The sequence below is a fragment of the Thunnus albacares genome, chromosome 19, assembly GCF_914725855.1.
Source record: "Thunnus albacares chromosome 19, fThuAlb1.1, whole genome shotgun sequence".
NCBI classification, from domain to species: Eukaryota; Metazoa; Chordata; class Actinopteri; order Scombriformes; family Scombridae; genus Thunnus; species Thunnus albacares.
Genome location: NC_058124.1, coordinates 9,181,307 through 9,206,196, shown reverse-complemented (window position 1 = coordinate 9,206,196; position 24,890 = coordinate 9,181,307). Strand labels below are relative to the sequence as shown.

Sequence of the window (24,890 nt, the reverse complement as noted above, 5' to 3'; positions counted from 1 at the left end):
AAAATGTATTTCTGATAAATACATTTTGTTTGAATGGTTTTAAGTCTGTTTTTTGCTAATGATTAAATTAAATTATTATTAAAATTAGCATTAGCATTATCACAGTTAACCACAAACTGTAATGTACTGTGCTAACCAAGCTAGCAGCTAGCAGCTAGTGTTGGGGTCAGCTTCACCCTCTCATCCAAATACTTCTGGCTCCAAAATTCCAAGCTGGCAATGGTCACACTGCAAACTTGCAAACTCGAGGCTATAAAACTGGAGTCTACAAACCAATGGGTAACATCACAGTGTCTTTGTCCATTTTTTTTTTTTTTTTTTTTTTTTTTTACAGTCTATGGTTCCAAACATAAAACACATCAGCTCCTGTGCACCAGACAATTTTACCCTGGAGAGACATAGTACATGCAGATGTTTAGAACAAAAACTGCTAAAAACAACTATAGATGCTCACATGAAGGGCACACTCAGTAGGTCAAGTCACATGGCATCAGTGCCAGGGCAAAGAAGACTGATGGAGGGGGAGCTTGATGAAGGTGAGAGCATGCCATCTGTGCAGCTCTCACAATTTCCCACCTCACTGATGCACAACACATCTACCCTACTACTTCTCTCTTCTACTTCCCACCTTCTCTCAGTCTTCTCTCAAGCTGGCCACCATCCATCTGTAACACCCCCTCTTGCGCACACCAGTCTATTTCACACACTCGTGTGTTGTTCTGCAAATCAGTCTGTGTGTGTGTAATTTGCCTATGTATTTACTATCACATGTATTCCCAGTTGTAAAACACCAGGAAGAACACCAGTAATTGCAAGGTTTCCTAATTGACTCAAGGGTCACTGACATCAATTGGTAGTTTACAACAATAACCGGGCTGTGAAAATCTCTTTTCAATTTACAGTAGATGTAGAGAGAATGGAGGAGGGGTAGAGATAGGAAGAGAGTGACCTCAGTGCCATACAATCACTGATAAACATCCCCTATGGCAAAGAAGAGGTCAGCACCCAGCGACGGACAGTGAGATTTTATCTGGAGAGTAAACCTGTCTTGGGAGAAGGAGAATTTCTTGTGCACAGGCCCATTTACCAGAAGCAGTGGAGAGAAATGTGGAAATGGGTGCAGGAAGACAGAGTGAGAGTAAGAGAGAGAGAAAAGGAGGGCTTAAAAGGAAAATCGAATGAAAGACAGGTATTTCACACCCATAAGGAAGAATACAGACAGTCTTCTAACCTATTGCATCTCAGTGAGAATACGCACTTGCTGAGGTGACGTACTCCAAGGTCTTCTTCTGACCTGTAGTAGACTATTGTTAAACCTCATTTATCCTCTTCTCCCATAGTAGTGTTGGCAAAGCCAAATGGGCATATGGGAATTACATCTTTAAAGCCTTTATTTGTGTGTTTAAATGGTGAAAAAAAAATCTATTACAATAAGGGAAGAAAATTGTCAGCTGATCTCAGTACATGCTGATGGCATCTGGTAGATCTGCTGCATGCTACAGTATGCATTCATGCAAGTGTTTTACAGTGTAACCTCAAATGTTTAAAGTTATACAGTATGATACATTACTGTTCTGTTTTGGCTTTATTTATCTATTTTTGCCAAAGGCTGAAACTAGAACTCTTAAAGATATCCTACAAAGCAAACACTAATGCAAGTTTAAACTAAAATCTGAATATATTTAAATATCACATCAAATAAACTACTATTAATACACAGAGATAGGAAAGCTTGTCTTTGCACTGAACACTCTCTAGGCAACTAAATATTTATGGCTGGAGTACAATAATTGCATGGGGGCAACTCCTGCTATCTCTGTTGACTTTGTGTTTTTTGCACCAGAGCTTGTTACGTTAGGTCTCTGCCTGTGTGAAGTTCCTCAGCCTGAAGCATCCAATTATTGCCAGGGACTGTCAGTGGACTTGTAACATACATATGCTGTGAAGTTGAAATGAAACAAATGTGGTGTAACAGAACAAAGGCAATTTCTTTTCCTGTGACCCCTTTCATATGTTTGCAATTATAAGGATCACCAAGACATCGAAATAGAATATACACTGTGATATGTCTTGTTTCTTTTCTGCGCTGCACTAACAAGAGATGGGGCTGAATTACAAAAGAAAATGTGTTTGTCTTTGAAGTACAGATCAGCAGTAAAACGTCCAAGGGTGGCTTTTGATCACTGAAGCCTTCATGTAATGTAAGTTGCCCTTTTACTAAATCCCATCGCCTTGTGAGAAAATAAAAATACTGTGCGATCATTACAAGAACTTTAAGATAAAATAGCATCCATTTACTCATCAAAACTGACACAAATTCGTCACCCAGGCGAAATAAATAAATCATCAGACTCTAATAGGCTATATCAAATAAAACTTTAAAAAATGTTTTAAATCCATAAATCCATGCACAAACAACTTTTAAATTGTGAAGAGTTGTGGCCAGTGGAGACAAAAACATTCAACAACCCGCAAGCTGGCCTCCCTGCATGTATCCCCTATCTTCAAGGTTATTGCCAAGCCATTTGTTGCGCGTTAGATAATTGACTCTTAGATGAGGGATAACCATGATTTATGGAGAAAGAGAATACATATTCCTCCATATCTCAGCGGTGATTTATGGCGTGATAGAGCCCAAGTGATGGCCATTTTATCTGATTGTACGTCATGCAAAGTAGTCGATCAAGTCTGCACAATCAGTCACACCTCGTCCCGGCTGAGATGACAAGGATGAGAGACAGGGGCTTCTCTCTCTGGATTTCTCTGGTCTACTTAAAGCTCTTTAAGGCAAGTTATTATATGCAGAGCTGGGTAAACCATGGCCAACTAAATCACACCCACTCCAAACACACACTGACCATGTGGAGGGATTTATGATCCGTATGACGAATAAACCTGAGGTCTTCGAGTGGCATTCGTCATACGCTGGAATGGTCTGTGCCGAGGCTCCACATTTAAAACATATTTGACCTTTTCATGTGCTTATTTTATTTTCAGCTCTCTAATGTACCTCGTTGGCAATTTTAAATGTTCAAATAGATTTTATATGTGGGTCTCTTAATCATAGTCATCATGCAGAAAGGATTTTTTCCGGTGGTTTCGTCATTTCTTTTTGAGTGGCCAATTCATTCCCTACCACAATAAACTGAATATCAAGCCCTCTCCCTCTGAGAAGCTCAATATTTAATTTGACCATAAGTAACTGACAAGGAGAAAACTTTAACTCCCTCTTGACCTTTAGGATGCAGATCCTTAATACTTGCTCAGATACCGTGTATGAGTGTCTGAGTGTGCTTGGGAATGTGTGTCTGTGTGCGACGGTGGCCCCATTAATTATTAATTCTCCATGTCTAATTCAGGATCCTGTCCTCTCATATTCTGGGGAGTGTTCTCTTCGTGTTGGGAAAGAAATGGAACTATAGGTACAATAGAAGCCTGAGTCCTTGTTGAGATGATTTGCTCTAGATACCTACTGTCCTTTCAGATTTAGCACTGGATATTTGGCAACCAATTTAAAACTCCTCATACTACCTTTAATCTAACCAGCAGTCTTCACACCCAGCACTGATTCAATTTATTAACACTGCCTGTGGCTGTACCTTTCTCCAATTATTTGTCATATTAACCTTTTTCTTGCCCCTGGCTCTCACTGCCTCTGTCCATACCCTTATCACATTGTTTTCTTCTTTTTTCTTTACTGCCTTTGTTTATGTGTGTACTTTCCAGATGTGGAACTCTACAATTCCCTTTCCCCAAAGTCAGATGTATCCATAATGCACATTTCTGCTCAAAAACCATGTGCTAGCTGCAATCTCACTGCTCATTTTCATGCCAAACTGCTACACTCTTCACTGATGAAAATCACTGGAATAAATCTTTTAGGTTACTTTTAAAAAGCAGACACATCCGCTCTACCTAGGGGTGACTACAGTGTGTGCTGAGTGATCAGGGGAGTCACAGTGGGGAGCTTACCAAGTATTCCCTTTAACATTGGTGGATAAAAGAATATATAAAATATATATAAAAGACGAGAAATGTGACGAGAGTGGACTATGTGTTTTAATTGGATTTGTGCAAATGATGGGGAATAGATTTCTGCTACTCAACATGTCCATGCAAGGTATCTGATTTCAGGTTGTGTTCAGACCATTTTGTTGCATACAGCCCCAGGCTCTTGTCAGGTTTGTCTGCATCTGCGTGTGTCATATGGTTCAAGAAAGAACTATAATGTAAGGCAGGAAGACAGGAAGCAGGAGTGATGTGTTGCATTAAACTGGCAAGCAAATGATCAATAATAGATGAAACTAAGCAAAAACTTGCTAAAGGGGAGCTTCTCAAAATCCCCAGTGATTTTCATTGTTAGAACATCCTGTCCTTGAATGACCAGTGATCCTGTCTGTACATATTGTTCTGGATTTTAATGGTTTTGACTATACAGTTCATATGGGAAAGAAGTTCTGAGTTGCCATATTGGGAAAATGTAAAGAGGAGCTTGATATTGATGAGCAGGTAAAGCAGATGGTTTATGAGACACTGGAAAAAGAAAAGAGGAATGGCTTTCTGGCCAATTTAAAAGCTACTTATGTGGTATATATGAGATAATAGGAGCTTAATTATTTTTTTTATTTGCAAGAAGCCCTCTCTGTCACTCCAAATCAAGCATCTGTCTCTTTGAGGAACACAAGCCAGGTTCAGGTCTCACTTTCATGCCATGCAGACCTCTAAAATCTACAAACCTGATGGCGCTCTGTATTCAAATGTAAAACATGGATACAGTATTCATTCTAATTCAAAGATCATGTTTCTAAAGTATAAGTTGAGCCATGTAGTTTATAAACTTTTAAAGGGATCCCCTCGCTTTCAATATTTTCTTTTGCATCATCTTTGTTTACTCATTTACCATGTTTCTCTCTTTACATAGCACAGAGTATGTCATTTCAGCATTTTCTCCTCTACTATTGCAATTAAAAGTGAGCTATGAAACCCACAAACTTTTAGCAAGATTAAAGATGGTTGATGTTCGCAAAGCATTACAAAGCGTCCCAGAGGATGTTATAGTTAGTTATAGTTATAGTTTTTATTTCTGGTATTATATTAAATACAAAACTAATGTTGAAGTTTAAAGGAAGTTATCTCTTATATTGTTCATTGTATAGTTAGTGTACTAAACTTAATCTAAACACAAGAAAGCTGCTGTTTGCTCTGCCACTTGGAGAAGGCAGTAGGTTTTAAGCTACAGGGACTAATGCGGGCTTGATGCAGAGACACTGAAGTCACCACCATGTAAGACCAGCCATTAACTCCACATTTAACCATGAAATGAAAACTCAACAGGAGGCAACAGTTTATTGCAGGTCAGTATGCCCATGCTCTCCCTCTCCCATTCCTCTTTCTTGCTTCGACTCTCTCGGGCTCCTCGTTGAGAGGATTTATATAAATGTTTTACTTGGGCAAGTAAATCCTGCAGTGAGGAATGTCAAAACAGGATAGTGTCCACACAATTTTTCACTGTGACAGACACATATACCCAATATATACTGCATATATCAACATACACAAGTAAAATCACTGAAAATATGTATACACCCTATACATAAAATATATCAAGACACACAAGCACAGACATGAAGATGTGTACTGTGAAAATACATACTCACACAACATCCCATGCTCTCCTTCTCATTCTGATTGACAATATTCCAGCCCAAACCCCTGTAGATATCATTTGCAGGTTCATGCGCCCATGCTGTCAACTTTCAGGGTTTGCCTGAAACAAGAAATGAGATGGGCGTCAACAGCAAAAAAACAACACAGCAACAACTCTGTATACTCAGGGCAGCACTCTATCTGCCAACCCAGGCCTTGGCAACACACCTCTGCTCTAAGATGGCAGCACCAACCCTGTGGTGCAGCAGGGTTCCCTGTGTGAAACCTGATCAGACCTTTTCTCCATGTTGTGCTGTGTGACAGGACACCCTCGACTTTGAGGTTAGGCCAGTTTTTCCACCTTAGCCTGAGGAAGAGAGAGAGAAAGACTGTCGCTTGTATGACCAATATAGTTGTATTTTAAGTATTAATTAATTATTAACTATTTTAAGTATCTAGTATTTAGTAAGTAAGTATTTAGTAAGCTTAATCCTAATATTAGAATGCTAACATGCTAACAATGTAAATTCTCACATGTTTAGCAGGTATAATGTTCACCATCTTATCATAGCGTGCTAGCATACTAACATTCACTAAATAGAACTAAACACAAAGTATAGCTACGGCTGATAAGAATGTCATTAGTTTTTTAGGTATTTGGTCATAAACTAAATTACAATGTTGATCTGATGATGGTAATAGAGGACAAGTCAGTGGATCACCAAAGTTATTAAAATGAATTCTGAGGGGGTCATGAATGTGGATACCAAATTTCATGGCTGTCTGTCCAATAGTTAAGTTTCACTATACAAACTGTCGACCTCATGACGTCAATAGAGGAAAAGTCAGGAATCACCAAAATCATTAGCTAGTTCATCTGGTAGATGTTGAGATAATTCACCAGACAAGTGAAATGTTTGACCTGCTGGTGGCCCAAGAGGAAAGGTCAGGGGATCACCAATGTCACTAGAATTCATCCTCTGGGGACCATGAATGATTGCTCAAAATTTTACCGCAATCCATCCAGTAGTTGTTGTGATATTTCAAGTGGTGGACCGACTGACCATCAGACCAACAGTTGCGTAAATTACATTTTCTGAAGACGTAGGTCAAGAATCACTCTTGACTTTGTGTCAACATGTGTGTGTGGATTTTTTTTTTTCTTTTTTAACTTCACTCCAAATGCACATACAAATCTCACTTTCAGTGGAATCCAAGTGACACACTCTCAACTCAGGCCTGGCAGCCATGCCTTAAAGCAGACAAAAGCAATCCATGTCTACTTAAAAGAATATTCTGTTGACTGTGCTGCCACTATACTGCTTGGTCACCTCTTTCACTTGGCCTTCCATGAATGAGGGGAGACTTGACAATATCCATCTCCTCATGCATTAATGGTGCTAGTGCTGCTTGGCAAGACACTCAGCTTCCCCTGTAAAACAACAAATTAAAAAAACATAAAAAAAAAAAAAACCTTGCCTCTAATGGTAAGTGTATTCAACTTTAGAAATGTCTATTATACCATCAGTGTAGCTATACACTTACTTCCCTAATTACTCCTTTTTCTGGCATTTTTGTTTTTCATTTAATCCATTAATTACCGAGGCCTTGCCCAGAAAGTGGCTAATGCTATCTAAGTACGAGCATGTCAACACATTCACTGCTGGCTGGACCATATAGTCTGTGTGAGCCAGACTACTTATTAGTGATGTTCGGCAGAATCTGAAAGTTTAATGGATTGTTGTGAATGTCCTTGCCAGGCTCAGCTTTTTAAAGTGCTTGTGTTAATTTTTTCATATGCATCCACTTGTTTGGGATGTACAGAGGAGTCCATCATGAAAATCTATTCATTTTCATTATGATTCAAAACTTACTTTCATTTTTCTTTCTGATATAAGCCTCGTTGATGACATATTTGGTTAAAAAAGTAATGTGTGGCCATGGCATATTCATGTGTAGAGACAAGCCTGAGGCCCTGACTTAGTAATGTGTGAGAACAACATCAGCATGTTACATGTGGTAAGAATATTAGTATGACATGGCCTTACTTGTCCTTTCCATATTATGCATGACAGTGTTATGCATGACAGTACCGTATTGTATCTACTTAGGTAGTGGTCTGGCACCCCAATATCCCTCTGACATGCTTGTGAGCTATGAATCAGCTAGACTCCTCAGGTCATCTGGAACAGGATGTCTGGTTATTCCCTGGGTCTCCACGAAAATTGGTGAAGCTGATTTTAGCTTTTATGCTCCAAGTCGCTGGAACATCCTACCCAATCATGTCTTTAAAAAACTAAAAACTAAACTGAAAACATTCCTTTTTAGCTGCGCTTTTCTGTAGTCTGGTTTGCTGGTCTTAATTATTTTATTTTATTTTATTCCTACTTTTTATGTTTTATGTACTTTTAACTCACATGTCATATTTTTTACTGGTCAATTGCTGGTCTTAATTATTATTAGATTTAATTTATTTTAGTCCTATTTCTTAATGGTTTTTAACTCACATGTATTATTTATGTGTTTGTTTTAATTGTGTTGACTTATGTCTAATGTTTTATCTTGTACATTATCCACATACTTTTTGTGGCTGTAGCTTCGGTGGTAGCTCACGCTCTGTGAAGCACATTGTGCTTCCATCTGGAATGAAATGTGCTATATAAATAAAGTTTTGCCTGCTTGCTTACTTTGGCCTATAACCGCTGTGGCATAAAAGATTGCCTGTGTGCTGAGTCAGATACCTGTGACTTCTCCTTCACACCAGTACTGTAAAAGCACAGCTGCTCTGTGTTTGGTCAATGAGAAATGAAGAATAATATTTTAGGACATTTTCAATAAACCTTTCCATCCTTTTGATCTTTTGTTGTGATTGCAGCCATTGCTTTTGTTGTTATAAATTTTAGGTTGGTGAGTGTGTTTTTTTTTTATCAGTTTGTCAGATGAGACTATATAAGCAAGTCAAGAGGTAGCAGTATCTGGTAGGGATATTGTGTCTTTTCTATAGATAGTCTTGACTATCTATAGATAGTCTTTACTATAGAAACCCTGTACACACAATGCAAAATTTGAGAGTCGACTACCTGAACAGACACCATTCAGATAGAATAGACTTTCTGTCAGCCATGAACACACCGTAAAGACACAGAGCATTGGGTACAGTCAGTGTTTTTTGACCTGTGACATATTTTGAGCTGTGCAGGTCTGCACTCGTCTCCTTGACCACAAGCAGTAAGTTGAACTGACTAGTATTAAGGCATCTACAAAACTCAGCCAACATTGTTATTAAAAATGAATGACTGTCTACTCTGCAAGCACTTTTGCAAGATTCCCACACGTGTGTATGTACTGTATGCACAAAGCAGTATTTAATGTCTACTGTGTAGACCTTTTGTAACAGAGACAATTCTGATGAACTGATTCTAGATTAAGATGCTGTTAACTGTCCTCAAAAGTTTTGTTTTGGTGTTTGACATTTTCTTCTAAATTTCTTAATAAATGTTCCTGTGGTGATAACCAAAGAGGAAGAATAATAATAATGTACTAACAGACGTGCTCCTTAAAGAGCTTTCTGTTCTGTCTAGATGCTTCCTTTTTTTAATTTCTTTTGGTGGTTCAATCATCTGATTTGCTTTTTATCCCAAATATTTACTGTAATTTTTGCATTTTTTTGTGAAACAGAACACAAATGTTTTATGTGTGTGTATTTAGGTTTCTCTACCCAGATTTCACAGCTTATGTAATATATTTCATCAGAGATTCTAAAAAAGAATCTTTCAGTTTGAAAGGATGCTACACAAATTAGTTTTCCAACTGCAAAATGTGTTTGTGATCATATTCTAAACAGGTTTTTGTTACCATCTTACCAATTTGCTATTAAACACAATAACCCAGTCATAAGAGAATAAACAGTGTAGCATTCATAACAGCTGTTTAAGTGACAAGTATAACTTCAAGTGTTTTGTTCTATTGCTGTAACAAACAAATGTTTTTTTGTTGTTTTCTTTAGTGCAAAGCAATTATCCAAGGTTATCAGATAAGAAAGACCAACCATGTCCTCATGTCACACTTAATTGTACTCACTAGTCTTCATATCTGTAATGCTAATGTGTTTATATGAATCTGTGCAGTTCTGTTTCCATTGTGTGTGCATTTGACCTTTTCTGCTCATTTTATTTATTTATTTATTTTCATTCTTTTTTTTTTCTTCCTATCACCTCCTGCACTGAAGACCTACACCATCCTGCCAAAGGCACCACTCCAGGGGGCTGAACTGTTGGCTCTCAGCAGTGGTGGGCAAGTGCTTTTTCATTTTTCACAGTTTTACTGTATTTTTGTTCAAAATGGAATCACAGAACATTTTGTGCTTTATTGAACTTTATACTTCCAATATCTTGCTTCCAGACAGATGTGTGCATTGAGGTAATTTCAGACAGACAAACAAGTAAAGGTTTAAATCACTTACATTATTTGAGTCCTTTGTACATCACAGTTTAGTGGTGCAGATAATGCAAGAAATTCAAATGAAATAAGAAAAAAAACAAGATTCATTTTTCAGGTAAGATCAGCGACTCCAAGCATAGTGAAATATTAAATCTGTGATGTATAATTGATCCATCGCTCTATTAAATACATTTTTTGCCTTGTAAAATCCCATTAGTGCACACCAGGTCTTGAGTTTTGTAATGCTAGTCATGCCCTAGTTCGATGTTCTCCTTGGTCTGAATATTTGGCATCCTCAGACTCAATACAAAGTTGATCACATATAGTAACACATGCTTTCAGTCAAATGGCAGGAATTTGATGCCAGAATTCCACGTGTTGATAATCCTCACTTTGAGAAAAGAATGCATAATTTAACATGATACCTAACTCCAGATTCCCCAGAGCTAGGTATTCTATTAGGGCAACCACTTTCATGAATCTAATTACTTTACCTCTAGACTTATATTGTCCTTAACAGATTCAGAATGTTCCTCAAGCAAAACCTCCTTCCCATCAGTCTTTATTGTGTTTCCTGACTGCCCCTCATTCTTCTTGTCAACAGTGTGCTACTGAAAGCCTATCCTAAGGCTCTCAGAATAGGCGAGGCTTATGCAGTGTGATGAGACTTGTTTTTCATACTATGTTGGCCAGTAAACAAAATGAAACATTTATGAGAGTTTTATGCATGGCATCAGAAGGACCACCGTCTGTGGCTGGATCTGGGATATAATTTGCCTCTCCCTACCCGGTCTGACCCCCTCCTGCTGTGGGCGCTGGGCTAAAAGCAGTGCTGCCTTGTTAGCTCACTGCAAGAGGAGGCAGCAGGTCACTACGGCTGACAACATACCTTTGAACTTGTATACCCATTCTCTCTCTCTCTCTTTATTTTCGATCCCTGCTTTTACAGCCACATCGATCTTCATCTTTCATCCTCTAATTTATCCATTTATCTTTTCTCTGTGGTAGTCATGGCTGCTACTCAAATGGTAGCTACAATTATGACTGTGCAATCACAATCTAGTATGTTCCAACATCCAACATGTAAACAAAACAAAAATGTAAAGTCCCAGTGAAATGATCTGTCCGACGGTCGTAAACCACTTAATTTAGCTACTTAACTCCGCAACTGATACCACCAACCTCAGTCAAAGTGGCTGAGGAGAGTTTCTGTTTTTTGGGTACTGCTCCTCTGAGTCCAACCTGTTCCAATCCACCCTCCTCTGTTGGGCCAAAGTTGATACAGAGCCATCAATTCCATTAAGCACTGGCCTGATACACGAAACTAAATCTCCCCTTTAGAACAGGTCTCTGAACCCGATAAGAGCTGGCAAGGAAATAGACTGAGTTGTAATTCATGATATGTCACCGTCTCAAAGTTTCCCTGCCCACCTTCTCCCCATAGATAACTCCAGACAGTTCTACTTTGTGACTTAATTACAGACTGTGGTAAGTCTGAGATAAAGTCATCTTTTACAGGGGGATTTAGTTTGTCCTAGACTTAAAGCACAAAAATAGGAAGGCTGAGCAGATATTGAATGTAACTATTGATTTCTTCAATTGTTCTAATAAAAACTACACAACCACCTTCTATGTTATTTCCTTGATGATTTCCTTGGTTTCCCATCCACTAACCTAATAAAGAATGTGGCTCATGTTCTCACAATACCAAATAGAGACAATTCTCTGTCTTAATTAGCATCTGCTTTTGTGAAGAGGAGTGTGTTTGCCAATATGCAGATGCCCTCCTGCCAGTATACACTGGTGTATAATCACACATGACCTTGTTCTGTATGAGTTCAAAAGATGTTGAACAGCGAAGAAAAGTGGAACACCTTATATTACTGGCAGACAAAGACCCACAGGAGGTTAGCCAGCTCAACTTTTCATATATAACAAAACTGAGCACACCCCTGTGCAATATCACTAAAATGTTAAATGATTCAAAATAGTATCATCTTACAATAATTGTAGTATTTTTAGGGTAAAGTGTAGGTATTTGATTTTATTTATAATTAAAAACAAACAGGTTAGAAAGATTACATTGAAAATACAGGTCTCAAAGTACAACCTCAGTGCAACAATGAGTACACCTGTGACCACTGAAACAAAAGTGAGAAAAACTGTGACTTCCAATTCAGACTAATTGCTTGAATAAGGTTATAAAACAGCCTGCGAACGCCACAACTTTCTCAGTTTTGGCCTGGGTTGTGTCTCATGCAACATGGCTCCACATGGTAAGGAATTGCCTGAACAAGACAGAAAACCAGATTGCGAGATTTCATAAAGATGGGAGATGATACAAGATCATCAATAGGCTACTAAAGATAAGCCAAAACACAGTTTTAGCGGTGGTTAGGAGGTACAGGAGGAACCATACGACCGATAACAGGTGCAGTGGCCATCCTCGAAAAATTATGGCACTCACAATTCGCTATTTATGCAAACTTGCATTGAAAAACAGACAGGCAAGTTCTTCTGACTTGGCACAAGGATTATCTGTGGAAATTGGTGTTTCAGTGACTGCTCAGACAGTGTGAAGGACATTGCATGAAGTCAAACTCTACAGGCAACGTCCAAGAAGAGAACCATTGCTTACAAAATGGCACAAAACTGCCAGATTAAACTTTGCCAAAGAACATGAATAAGAAGCCTGATGAATACTGGCAGCACATTCTTTGGTCAGATGAAACCAAAATAAATTTGCTTGGATCAGATGGGGTCCAGCATGTTTGGTGTGGACCTGGCCAGGACTACCACAGTGACTGCACAGTGCCGACTGTGAAACGTGGAGATGGGAGTGTGCTGATATAGGGCTGCATGAGTGCAAAAGTTGTAGGGGAGATGACATTTATAGATGGCACTATGATTGCAAGTTTGTATACCCAAATACTGCATAAAAAGATGACTCCAACAGAGCAAAAATCACACAAGAGTTTTTAAAGAAGTAAAAGTGAAAACTATGAATCCAATACAACAACTTTGAGTATTTTAAAGCGTAAGGTAGAGAAACAAAATCCCTCCAGCAAAGAGCAACTGAAAAGGATAATCTGTGAAGAATGGCAGAACATCTTTTCACAGATTTGTTCTAGACTCATCCATGCCCAGGAGGATTGAATCCATCATCAAAAATAAAGGTGGGCATACAAAATATTAAAAAATAAAGGAATGGAGTCTCACCAATGAAGGGTGTGCTGACTTTTGTTGCAGCACATTCTTAAATATGGACCTTTCATTATGGTTTAATCAGTAAAAAAAATCTTTTTTTGAAATGAATTGGCTTAATTCTTCTTGGGTTTTGTCTAAAAACAAATTAATTGTATTAAATGGACAGGATTTTTGATCATTTAACATTTTAGTGATACTGACCCAGGGTGTGAGTTTTGTTATATACAGTACTGTATGTCTGATTAAGACATCTCAGAAACCTTTAGAAACTCAACATGCTAACATCAGCATGTTAATATGGTCACAATTACAATGCTAACACGCAGATGCTAGGTAGATATAATACCATCACCACAATCTTAGTTTCATGAGTTAGCATGCTAACATTTGCCAACTAGCACAGGTGAGGCTAATGAGAATGTCATTTATTTTGCAGGTATTGGTCATAAACCCAACTATAGGGAAAGATAGATAAATTTGGCCTGATGATGGCGCTAAATGACATGTTAAGGAATCACCAATGTTATTACAATCTTGAGGGGGACATGGACATCTGTACCAAATTTCATGGCAGTCCATCCAGCAGTTGACAATACATTTCAAGACAGGGTATCACCAGACTCTTTGGTAGACATCTGAGGGACCATGAAAGTGCAAAATTTTGTGGTAGTTCATCAAGCAGATGTTGAGATATTTCACAGGATAAGTGAAAACCTTTACCTTCTGCTGACCCTGAATTTACTGTAAAGTAAGGGGATCACTGAAGCATGTAATGGATTCATCCATTTGGATATCTACACCAAATTTCATGCCAATCCATCCAACTTTTGTTGAGATAGTTCTCTAAAAAACAAAAATGTCAACCACATGGTGGCGCTAGGGGAAAAGCCAGATATCAGCAAAGTGAGTATGGTTTATCCTCTTGGGATCATGAATGCCTGTAAAAAATTTCGTGGCAATCCATCCAAATGTTGTTGATATTTCAGTCTGGACCAATGTGGCTAAAACGGGTCCATTGCTGAAATAACCACAACATAGAAGAGACATGCAAAAAAGAGAGAAAACACAGGTGAAACAAAAAGTAGTAAAACCCAGATCAAGAGCAAATCCAGATGCTGTCCTTGGAAATAAAATTTGTTACTTAAGATGAAACTGCAGTAGTTTTCAACCTGCACCCTATTTGCCCATCTTTTTGTGTCTATGCCACTAATGGGGACAACAGACTAATGGGGACAAAGTATTGAGTGAGAGTGCTGCAGCTGGCAGCCGCCAAATGGGCAATTGTGTCCCGTCAATCTACACCCACTAAAAGTGCTTGTTTTTGCCACTGACAGGCTCAGGTTGTTATTATAAGTATCTGACAACATTATGGAAAGGACCATAGAGAGACATAAAACTTTTTCCGTTACCTTTTTTTTTGCTCTGGTCTATTTTTTATTGCGTCTAACCATGTCTCACTCAGGGAGAAGCCTCATTCTGAAATCTCGTGAGAGTTGTGTTGTTGAAATCAGCTAAATATTCAGCCATGACTTTGAAAATCTTTTGGATAACACTAAGCTACACTTTCTGTACTCCAACACAACAAACTCCTCCTGGCACTCCTCTCTCCAATTCTGTCATGACTAAATATGAACTTCAAAAATTGTTGTCCCTATTAGTCACTTAGACACAAAAAGATGAGAAAATAGAGTCCAGGTTGAAAAATATCAAAGTTTCCCTTTAACTGATCCTTACTTTATAAAGATGGATAAAGGAATCAATTCAGTCAGGGTAGAGTTTGGGCTGGGCATCAGCTGCTAAATCAAGAAGATTCACTAGGTTTAGCTCTGGAAAAAAAGTCCCAAATGGCCCAAATAATTCATACTGAAATTAGGGTGCTGCCTAACTTAAGCATGAAAAACCTCTCTTTGAATGTAAAGCACTTTGCTATATCTTAAATGTTCAGTTATCCTCTAAAGAGTTTCTGAGCAGTGATACACCAATGAAAGCCATGGCATCATTAAAAATAGGAATAATATTATATTCTGACTGTATATACCAACTAAAATGATTTCCTCTGTGTTCTTGGATACATTTATCCAAAAGAGCAATTTCCTCCTTACCGTAATTGGCGAAAAAGATCAGAAAGAAAGACTCCAGCAATAGCAAACACACACTCCAGGAGGTTGATCATATTGAAACAAATACACAAGATTGCAAGAGTCTGACTACCAGAACTGCTTTTTTCTCTCCCACAAATAAAAAGCATTCCTTTTGTCTTATGGAAAGGCTACAGTCCAATGAAATGATTATTGTTTGCATGAATACACTGGGAGTTGAAAACTTTAGAGTGGAAATGCTGTGTTTGTGTGATATTATCTTTCAAGGTTTGCTGTCAGTCTCTAGATGCGATCAGAGAGGGAGAAAAAAAGTTGGAGCTGGATGTGGAACACAGTGTTCCCAGCGCACACTACAGAAACATATTTGATATTATAGTTGTTGTAGCTTGTGTACAGATTGGCCTGTTGGACAGACAAAATGTGCTACCGCAGAATTTAAATTTAGAAGGATGCTTTTATAACTTCATTCACTGTATAGGCCCCTCATCTTGTTATTCACTTTGAAAAGCTTGTGTTAATGATGTCATCTTTATGTATTACTTGATCGAAAGGAAAGTTCACTAAAACCTTAGATCTGGTTCTTATGTTCTGGCAAGAAACCAGATGAAAATACAAAGAGCAAATACTGCCACAAGTGTCTGCTTCCAGCAGCTCATTATATCAGTAATTATGTCAGTAAACAAGTTCATGTTTGGATGAAAATGGACAGAAAATAAACAGTGTCCAAGTCCGCTGAATCTTATCCCTCAACAGCATCAGCTTGCATTTGGAGTTTTGGGTCAGACATACTTTCCCAGCCCCTTTTTGCAGATGGTGATTAAATCTTTAATTGTCAAGGGGAGGCAGGACTGCAGTGCAGGGAGAGGAAAAACTGGCAAACAGATTTTTAATTATGGACCACTAAATTAAGATACCCAGATTCAGTCTCGTATCTCTGCTGATCTATTCCTCTCTTACCCTCTCTCTATTCCTCTCTCTCTCTCTCTCCCTCTCTCTCTCTCTCTCTCTCTCTCTCTCTCTCTCTCTCTCTCTCTGCCTCTCCCCACCCAAATGCCCCCTGGCTCTGATTGTATCACTCATTCACAGAGATCATCAGTCATTTCCAGTCACCGTACAACATGGCCGCATATCATAACAGCCCAGGAATGAGAGAGGGAGGGACAGAGAGATAGAGAGAGAGGAAAATGGAAAATGGCGAGGAGAGGAGAGTCTTCCAAAACCTGAAGAATAATTAAGGTTGCTAGTCAAGCAACACTCCCAGTGTTTCTTCAGAAAAGCTGGATCACTTACAGTACGAACAAGACATGCCGTTTAAAAGTATACACAGGACGTTTGTTAAAATGATTCTAATTATACATTCAGCAAATTCGTGTATGCACGGCTCGTTTTTGTTATCACTCATTATGGAAGGAAGGAGTCATTCTAATACACTGGACACCATGCTTCAGTTGTTTAATAGTCCTTGAACACAAATTAAGACTTTTGAGTTTGAAATGTGACACAAGGCAGAGTTCCAGTGTGAATATGGAGTGTTTAAAAAAACATGTGAACATCTTTTATGCCTCACTCAGCCCCACAGGCTCAAAATGATTACTGGATATCAAATTGCTCTCAACATGTCTAAAATCTGTTGCCTGAACAGACACAACAATTGTGCGAAAAGTGTCCAATCAGGGTGCCATGTCTGAACATTAACATTCGGTATCAACGTACAATGTTAGAATCCATCAAAACAGACTCCATTTATTACACATACACACACACACACACACACACACACACACACACACACACACACACACAAAGACATCAAGCAGAAAATCAAGACCTTTCTGGTATCGTCTTTTTCTGGTGAGTGATGGACTTAATTAGATATTTAGGTGGTAGGTGATAAAGACTGGTTATAATTTGATGCTGTGCAGTTGTAGTAAACATATGCAGCAGTAGGATTTGATATGTAAAACAATTTATGTAAAACAATTTTAAAATTCTTTTAAAAAGAAAGCTGGCATTATGTTGTTTCTTCTAAAACAAAGTTATGAATGGTTGCTTTGTTTCCCAGCTTAATCATGTTATCACGCTCTATTTCATTAATTTCACATAAACCTTGATCCTAAATTTTCTGTATACAGTAACGAAAGAGAGACATTTGTATCAGTACATCTTGAGCTATATGTCTAGGTAAACTAGAAATACCGCCTCACGGTTGTATGCCTCCACCAACCAGTTAAGTTGCAGTTTACATCTATGTCTGCCCAGACTCATATAATATTTGTAGTGATGCCTTTGAAGGAATTTAATCAAATCACCGCAGTTTCAAGGTGGGAACCCAAGATTAGTGTCACCAATTCAGTATCTGACCAAATGTGAATCACAATCTCTCCTTCTGTTCCTGAGTTATGGCGTTGAATAATGGCCAGAAGTGTTTTTGCAGAATATTATGATGTCACAGTGAAGTTAACCTTTGACCTTTTGAATATAAAATGTCATCACTTAATCATTTATCCTGTTAGACATTTGTGTGAAACTTTGTCATAATTAGCGTAGGAATTCTTGAGTTATAGCCAAAAACGTGTTTTGTGAGGTCACACTGACCTTGACCTTTGACCACCAAATTCTAATCAGTACATCCTTGACTACAAGTGGACGTTTGTGCCAGATGTAATGAGATTCCCTCCAGTTTGTGCCAAATTTGAAGAAATTCCCCCAAGGTGTTCCTGAGATATCGCGTTCATGAGAATGGAATGGACGGATAGACGGATGGGCAACCCGGAAACAATAAAGCCTCCGGCCATAGCTGTCATCAGCACGGAGGCATAAAAATATACAGTAGCTTGTTGCTATTACAGTAGTAATTCTTGAAACTAAAACAGCTTAATTTTCTAATTTTAAAATATATGGTTGTGTCAACACCACAAAGAAAAAATTCCCCAAATCCACTGTTTTGTTTTAAGCTGCCAAGGAGGGTGAACCTTGGCGAGCAGAGTGAAATGTTGTTTTAAACAGGCAGAGTGAGGACAGCCTGCCACAGAGTTTGGGTCATCAGTGTGGTCATTAAGCAGACTGTAATGGGCCATGAGAGAGGCTGTTCTGCTCTCGCATCGAGCTGGCCGACCTGTGGATCGCACTGCCATTATCAGCCGATGGATCGCACCATTATGCCCTTGATGGAGGGGAACTCTGAGTATGTCTGGAGGAGGCCGAAAACGGTCACAGTATGCTGCAAATTTGCAGAGAGGGCACACTCATGTACATATGCAGACACACACATTTAAATGTATTATATATACATCCATATTACAAGGTTTTGCATATATTCATAAGTCTAGATTTAGTGAAATTTACACAGACAAGCTCGGACAATTCTAGATCTTTTACTTTTTTGTAGAAATGGTGACATCCAGCATCAGCCCCTGTCTCCTCTTCAGTTGTACTGTTTTGCTCTGCACCTGTGTTGTTCAATGAATTCACTTCAGTTCTTTTACTGTTGTTGTATTTCACAAAGAAAAGCTAAAGGTCATGGACATCTGCATGCAGCAGGGAAAGTCAAACGTGAGGGATCACACAGAAGAACGAGACAAAGATGGTAAGGGAGAGAATGACAGAAATGCATTCACCACTACAAACGCTAATCACAGTAAATGTCAACCCAGCCACTCACTCCTGCCATTCCTTCCTTATTTATTTCATTTCCTGCCACAGACTTGTCTGTCCGGGTGACTTCCTGACAAAATGAAATGTGTTTCTTTTGTCTAGATGCCTAATGAGGCAGCTTTCATAAAAAGAGAAGGAATAAAAAAAGAAATTCCTAGCTATAAGATTGTCTTGGGAAAAGAAATAGACCAGCAACTCTTATCTGTGGCAGTCTTGTATTCCAGTATTCACCATCTGCTCATTATTTCTTCACTCTATCCACTCTGTGGTAGTTGAAATATCATGTCCTAGGACAGAGCACACATAGGTTTTCATGTTTTATCTAAATAAACTGAATCCAGATCACTTTCTTCAATGAGATATTCATATAGGATTAACAAAAAGTGATGTTTTTTTGTAGACATAGCCTGAAAAACCTCCGTCCAAAAACATCACCAAACACCCTCTCATCCCTTGAAGTTATCCCACGTCTATTCGTCCAAGTTTTTGATGGCCAAGTATGTAGCCAGCAGACATTGCAACTCTCATTAATCTTAGAGTGACTTTCCTGGTGGGAGTTTGGGAATTGTAGCCTGTTATGTCTCTCTCCACATCTAGTGAGTGCTCAGTCCTGCTGCCAGCAGTGGTCCGAAGAAGCAAAGAGGAGGCCAGTCTCGATGGAGAGGGACGTGGGCAGCATAAGCCCACAGCAGCTCTAGGACAACACTCACACAGCGCAGCAGTTGGCCAGACAAACTGTGCTGAGAGTCAAACTCACTCAGCTGGCTTGTGGACCTCACTGATATTTAAAGCCTGTGTGAGAGACAGCACATTTGGTGGGGAGATGATGCGAGCAGGGGTTAACTTTCTTCATAATTCAGAATATCAAAAGATAGTTGATTTCACAGTTAGGGATTATTTCTTGTCATTTCATCCTACCCTCCCTCATGCAATCTGCTTCATCTGTTTTCCTCTTTGTCTCTTATTAAGCTTTCACAAAGCGCACACAAATGTCTTATTTGCCTGCCAACCAATCAGAGCAGGAGGTCTGGACATGCCACTAATTGTGGTCATTTGGCCAACTCTTCTGGTTGCCAATAGAAATGAGGTTAGTATGGTAAATTTGCATGGTGCATAACACCATCCAATAAACAGGGATCTTAAAATGTTGCCAGAGTTCAACATTTACATGAAATTATTTCTTATGACCCGTTTTCTCATATCTTGTTATTTTTCTAAGGTAAAGCCATTTTGCAGACTTTCCATTGATAGAAAATAAATAAATAAATAAATGCATTATATTTTACATACACTAATGATAATGGACTCAACATTTGATTTATTTTCACAAACCTACAATCTGCTTCTTAGAATTCAATTAAACTAAAACAAAATACAATAAACTGTCCGCATTCATGTTAAGACCAAAATTCATCATGCATGCTTTTTTAGTATTCAGTCAAAGTGATTGATCTGCATGTCAGCAGTAGAGGCATGCTAAGGTGAAATGGTCTTTTTCCAGTGCAGTCCCACCATGCCCTGTATCCTGACCTTTTGTCCAATTCATCAATTACTCCCTTGTTTTTTAAACTCGTTTATACTGACCGCAGGAAAAAAATAGATACGACATACTGTAACTCAGTGCATGCACATACAAACACACAGTGTTGCACACAGGTTCTGTATAGCCGCACACACCAACACATTCTCACACAAAATGATTAATGATCAGGCTTTAGTAGGTTCACTCCTCTATAGGCTGGACTGATTTCCCCCGTGTGACTAGAGTACTTTATTGCAAACACACTTAAACATTCACGTGGACATTTGTAATGATGCAAATCATCAAAAATGCTCACGTTGTACTCAAAATGTTCGACTTACTCTAGTGTTAAACCTGGTTGAATAACTTGAACTCTTATTTTAACATTACTCGACAGCAGTGAGCAACAGGTGGCATATAAAAAGATAATCTGACAGACCATATTTTGAGCATAAGCATGTCCTGTTCTTAAATTTTAATAAATGTACTAAAATATTGCATCATTATCCTAAAAACACATTTGCCTTATGCACAGGTGAGCAAACATTTAACATGCTGTCATTCCCCAGGGCGTCAATAAAGACGTGAGCTGTTCACATCTAACCAATAGCACGGTGACACATCTTCATCATCAGCCTATCATAATGCAGCTGTCTTTTTAAATATGTTTTCTCCCTCTCTGCCTTAGTGTTTTCATGGTGCCGTTTTGCGTGCCCCACCACCTCCCCATCACCGCCTAGTCTTTGCAGTTTCATCAGTGCATCACTTCATCAACCTCATCTGCCTTATAAGTCTCAGAAGTCATCAGCCACCACCACCACCAGTGTCCGGACTTCATGGGGGGATTTATCTCACTACTGCTCAGGACTGATGTCACTCGATTCAAAATCTCCCTGTCGAGTCTAAGCACCAAAGACTTGTGACAACACTTAATCATCAATATCATCTGTATAATAAACAATTCTTTTTGCTTCATTCACTTGTCTCTCCTGATTGAAATGTCTATACACTGAATATGAAGCTAAAAGCCAGGAGACTTATAGCTTAAACCACCCCCATAAACCACAATGTGTTGTTTCTGAACTGTGGTTTTAATACAGTTCAAACAAACCAGATGTAACATGTCAATTAATAATCATCCATCCATCCATACATCCATTTTCCGCCACTTATCCGGGACCAGGTCATGGTGGCATCAGACTGAGTAAGGAAACTCAGACATCCTTCCACCCGGCAATGCCCTCCAGCTCCTCCTGGGGGATCCCAAGGTGTTCCCAGGCCAGGAGAGATATATAATCCCTCCAGCGTGTTCTGGGTCTGCCCTGGGGTGTCGTACCAGTCGGACATGCCCGGAACACCTCCAGAGGGAGGCGTCCAGTAGGCATCCTAACCAGGTGCCCAAACTACCTCAGCTGGCTTCTTTTAATGCAAAGGAGCAGCGGCTCTACTCTAAGCTCCTCGTGGATGTCCGAGTTCCTCACCCTATCTTTAAGTCTGAGCCCAGACACTCTCTGGAGGAAACTCATTTCGGCCGATCAATTAAGTTAGATCTTTTTTACCTTTGGTCAGAGCCAGGCTAGCAGTTTCCCCCTGCTTCAGGTGTTTATGCTAAGCTAAGCTAACAAGCTGCTGGCTCCAGCTTCATATTTAGCGTACAGACAGGATAGTGGTATCATTCTTCTTATCTTACTCTGTGCAAGAAAGCAAATAATTCTCCAAATTGTCAATATATTGCTTTGATGATTGTAGGTTGAAAGGAGAAACTAATTTTACAAATACTTGTAAATTAATTTGAAAAGAAAAAAACACTGTTATATACATTTTATACATTGATATACATATTTTCTGTTTAAAGCTTTGTTTTAATTCTGTCTGTATCTCTCTACCTCCCAGTACTCCCTGATGCCTGTAGTACAAGAACAACTTGTAACAAATGACCCTCTTAGACAGGAGATGTCTGGCATAAAATTATTTATACAGATGTCCTCTGTGATAACATGGCAGCATCTTTGTCCCTCGCTCTCCAGAATGCCTACATGGCTCCCAAAGCATAGAACACACCTCAATTCATCACCTAAGTGAGGGAAATTGCATTGCATACATGTCAAATTCCCGGAAGGTGTACAGAAAGTGAATCAAAAGACTGATAAATGCAAATACTAAGATGTGAACTACCATACAGTATATTATGTCAGTTATGAAGAAGAATGGATTCAAAAACACAGTAAACTGAGGTCAGTTGTGGAATACCAGACTGCCATTTCACACCTCTCCTTATAGAGTTCATCATTATACAACATTCAGATCCATCAAGCTTGCTACTATTGAGTAAACCCTTTTCTCAGAATGGACATTTAGCTATGGAATTAACTTCTATTTTGATGCATCGCTTTGACCCTTGGCAGAGAGGGTGAGTGTGATTTGTGTACTACGTGTACTACTAGGCCATTGCTCTTATACTGTAATACAAACATGACAATGAATAGCTAAATTAAGACCACTTATTGTACATGTAAATACAGATATAGAGAAATCCATGGCAGCTTGCCATGACATACCCATATTCTATAGTGAACCTTTGGAAAGTCTCAGCGAGAAAGCCATTAACTGAGCTATGATGCTTGTCACCCCGCATTTGATCAATGCTTGGATTTTAAAGCCTCTTTTAAAATGTCACATCTACTTAATATCACATTATTCACCAGATAGAGTCCAGGCTTTTAAGGTTTTTCATGCCTTGTATAGTGGTAGAAATTCCTTCTCTCATGAAAATACCGGGGCAAATGTCACCTGAATGGTCATTTGTATATTGAACATCAAGGAGTTCATGCCATTTTAAATGTCCTTTTCACGTGTTATGTGAATGAGAGTAAATCTGCATTTTTGTCTTGAGGTTTATATCCAGGAAAATTACATTTCAGCTTGCAAATTGTTTGCGTAACATTGCAGGAAAAAAAATTAACCCCAGCCACTTATTCAGCTAAAAATGTGCAGGACATGCTACATAACACACAGAGTGTTACAATAGTGTGAAAAAAAGCACACAAACATGGCATTGAGCCCTTATTTGCTGCTCTTATTTTATCCTCCTCCAAGTACAGCACATGAAACTAGACAGCTTAACACTAGAGGGCTCACATGTATTGCCATACAGTGGAGGTCCTCTTTGTTGGGGTGGGTGTTTGAAATCTCCTGCCATCACACAGATGACTGTCCAGTGTATTATTGATTATGCTTTATTGTGTCAAAACATCCCTTTAATAGATGCAGACAAAGATCTACTAAGTAGATGGAATATAGGGTCTGGATTTATAAGCAACACTGTGTGTACTGAGGCGGAGGAATTTTCAGAAATTTGGATGAATTTAGAAGGATGGGGAGAAAGGAGGGAGAAAGGAGGGAGAAAGGGGGCGGGGGGCATTTTAAGATTGGTATTAGTGTGTGTGTGTATGTGTGTGTGTGTGTCTATGCATGAGAGACTGTGTGACTATGTCTGTGTGTGCATTCCTGTGTTTCCTGATGTTCAAGTCTTGTAAAGTTTGTTTTCGTGTGCACGCTCTATCACACCGTCGAGTCAATCCTACATGGCAGCAGCGCACGTGTAAGCCTTAACAAACCGAGCAGCTGGTCTCCCCTGTGGGAGTCATTAGCAGTGAAGCTCATCCTTTTGTCACACACTCCAGTGTCTGTCCCTCACCTCTCAGCCCATCCTCGGGGCCCATCATGTTCCCTTGCACACCTGGCTTTACTTCCTTCTTCTCGCCGACTTCAAGGCTCCTCTGGCTGGCTGCTCCCATAGACACTGAGCTAGATAAATAGAAAGAGGAGGAGAGAAGGTGAATGAGCAAGATAGAGACAGGGTTGAATAAAAAAAACATAGATAGGGAAGGGGCAGACGGAGGGAATGAGGTCTGTCAGCTCTCCACAACCTACTATCAAAGTCCTGGAGGACACGTCCCACCCCCCATACCTCTCCTTGTACAGTTATTGTGGAGACAAAGAGAGCTCACTTTCCTCCTCTGCACCGGTTCCCATGTTATTTCCTTGAGTCCCTTGTCTCCCTCATCCGTCCATACAGCTGTCCTAGCCTGACTGCCTGCCTGCCTTCGCCCGCTGCCACTCTGCAGTCATGCCACAGGGAGAGTCGGTTATATGAAAGCCTCCTCTTTTCCCCTAATCTCAGCATGGCAGAGAGGCTGGAGTTGGCTTTGCTTCAGATACACAGACCCCCACTCGCTTGCCTGTGCCCAGAAAAATCTCTGCTCATACTTACTACTGACAGTATGCCAACGCACGCTCCACACCAGCCCAACAAGCCCCAA

General features: G+C 39.3%; 1 long non-coding RNA gene across 2 annotated transcripts in view; it reads right to left on the bottom strand.

Annotated features, from left to right (window-relative positions):
* LOC122970483 overlaps positions 1–24,890 on the bottom strand; it is a 93,468-nt gene that overhangs the window by 64,208 nt on the left and 4,370 nt on the right. For both annotated transcript variants that reach the window (XR_006399214.1, XR_006399215.1), the window contains exons 2-5: positions 24,266–24,375; positions 6,978–7,078; positions 5,875–6,013; positions 5,658–5,767 (exon numbers count right to left, since the gene is read on the bottom strand). This is a non-coding gene — a long non-coding RNA (uncharacterized LOC122970483). The remainder of the gene's footprint in view (positions 1–5,657; positions 5,768–5,874; positions 6,014–6,977; positions 7,079–24,265; positions 24,376–24,890) is intronic.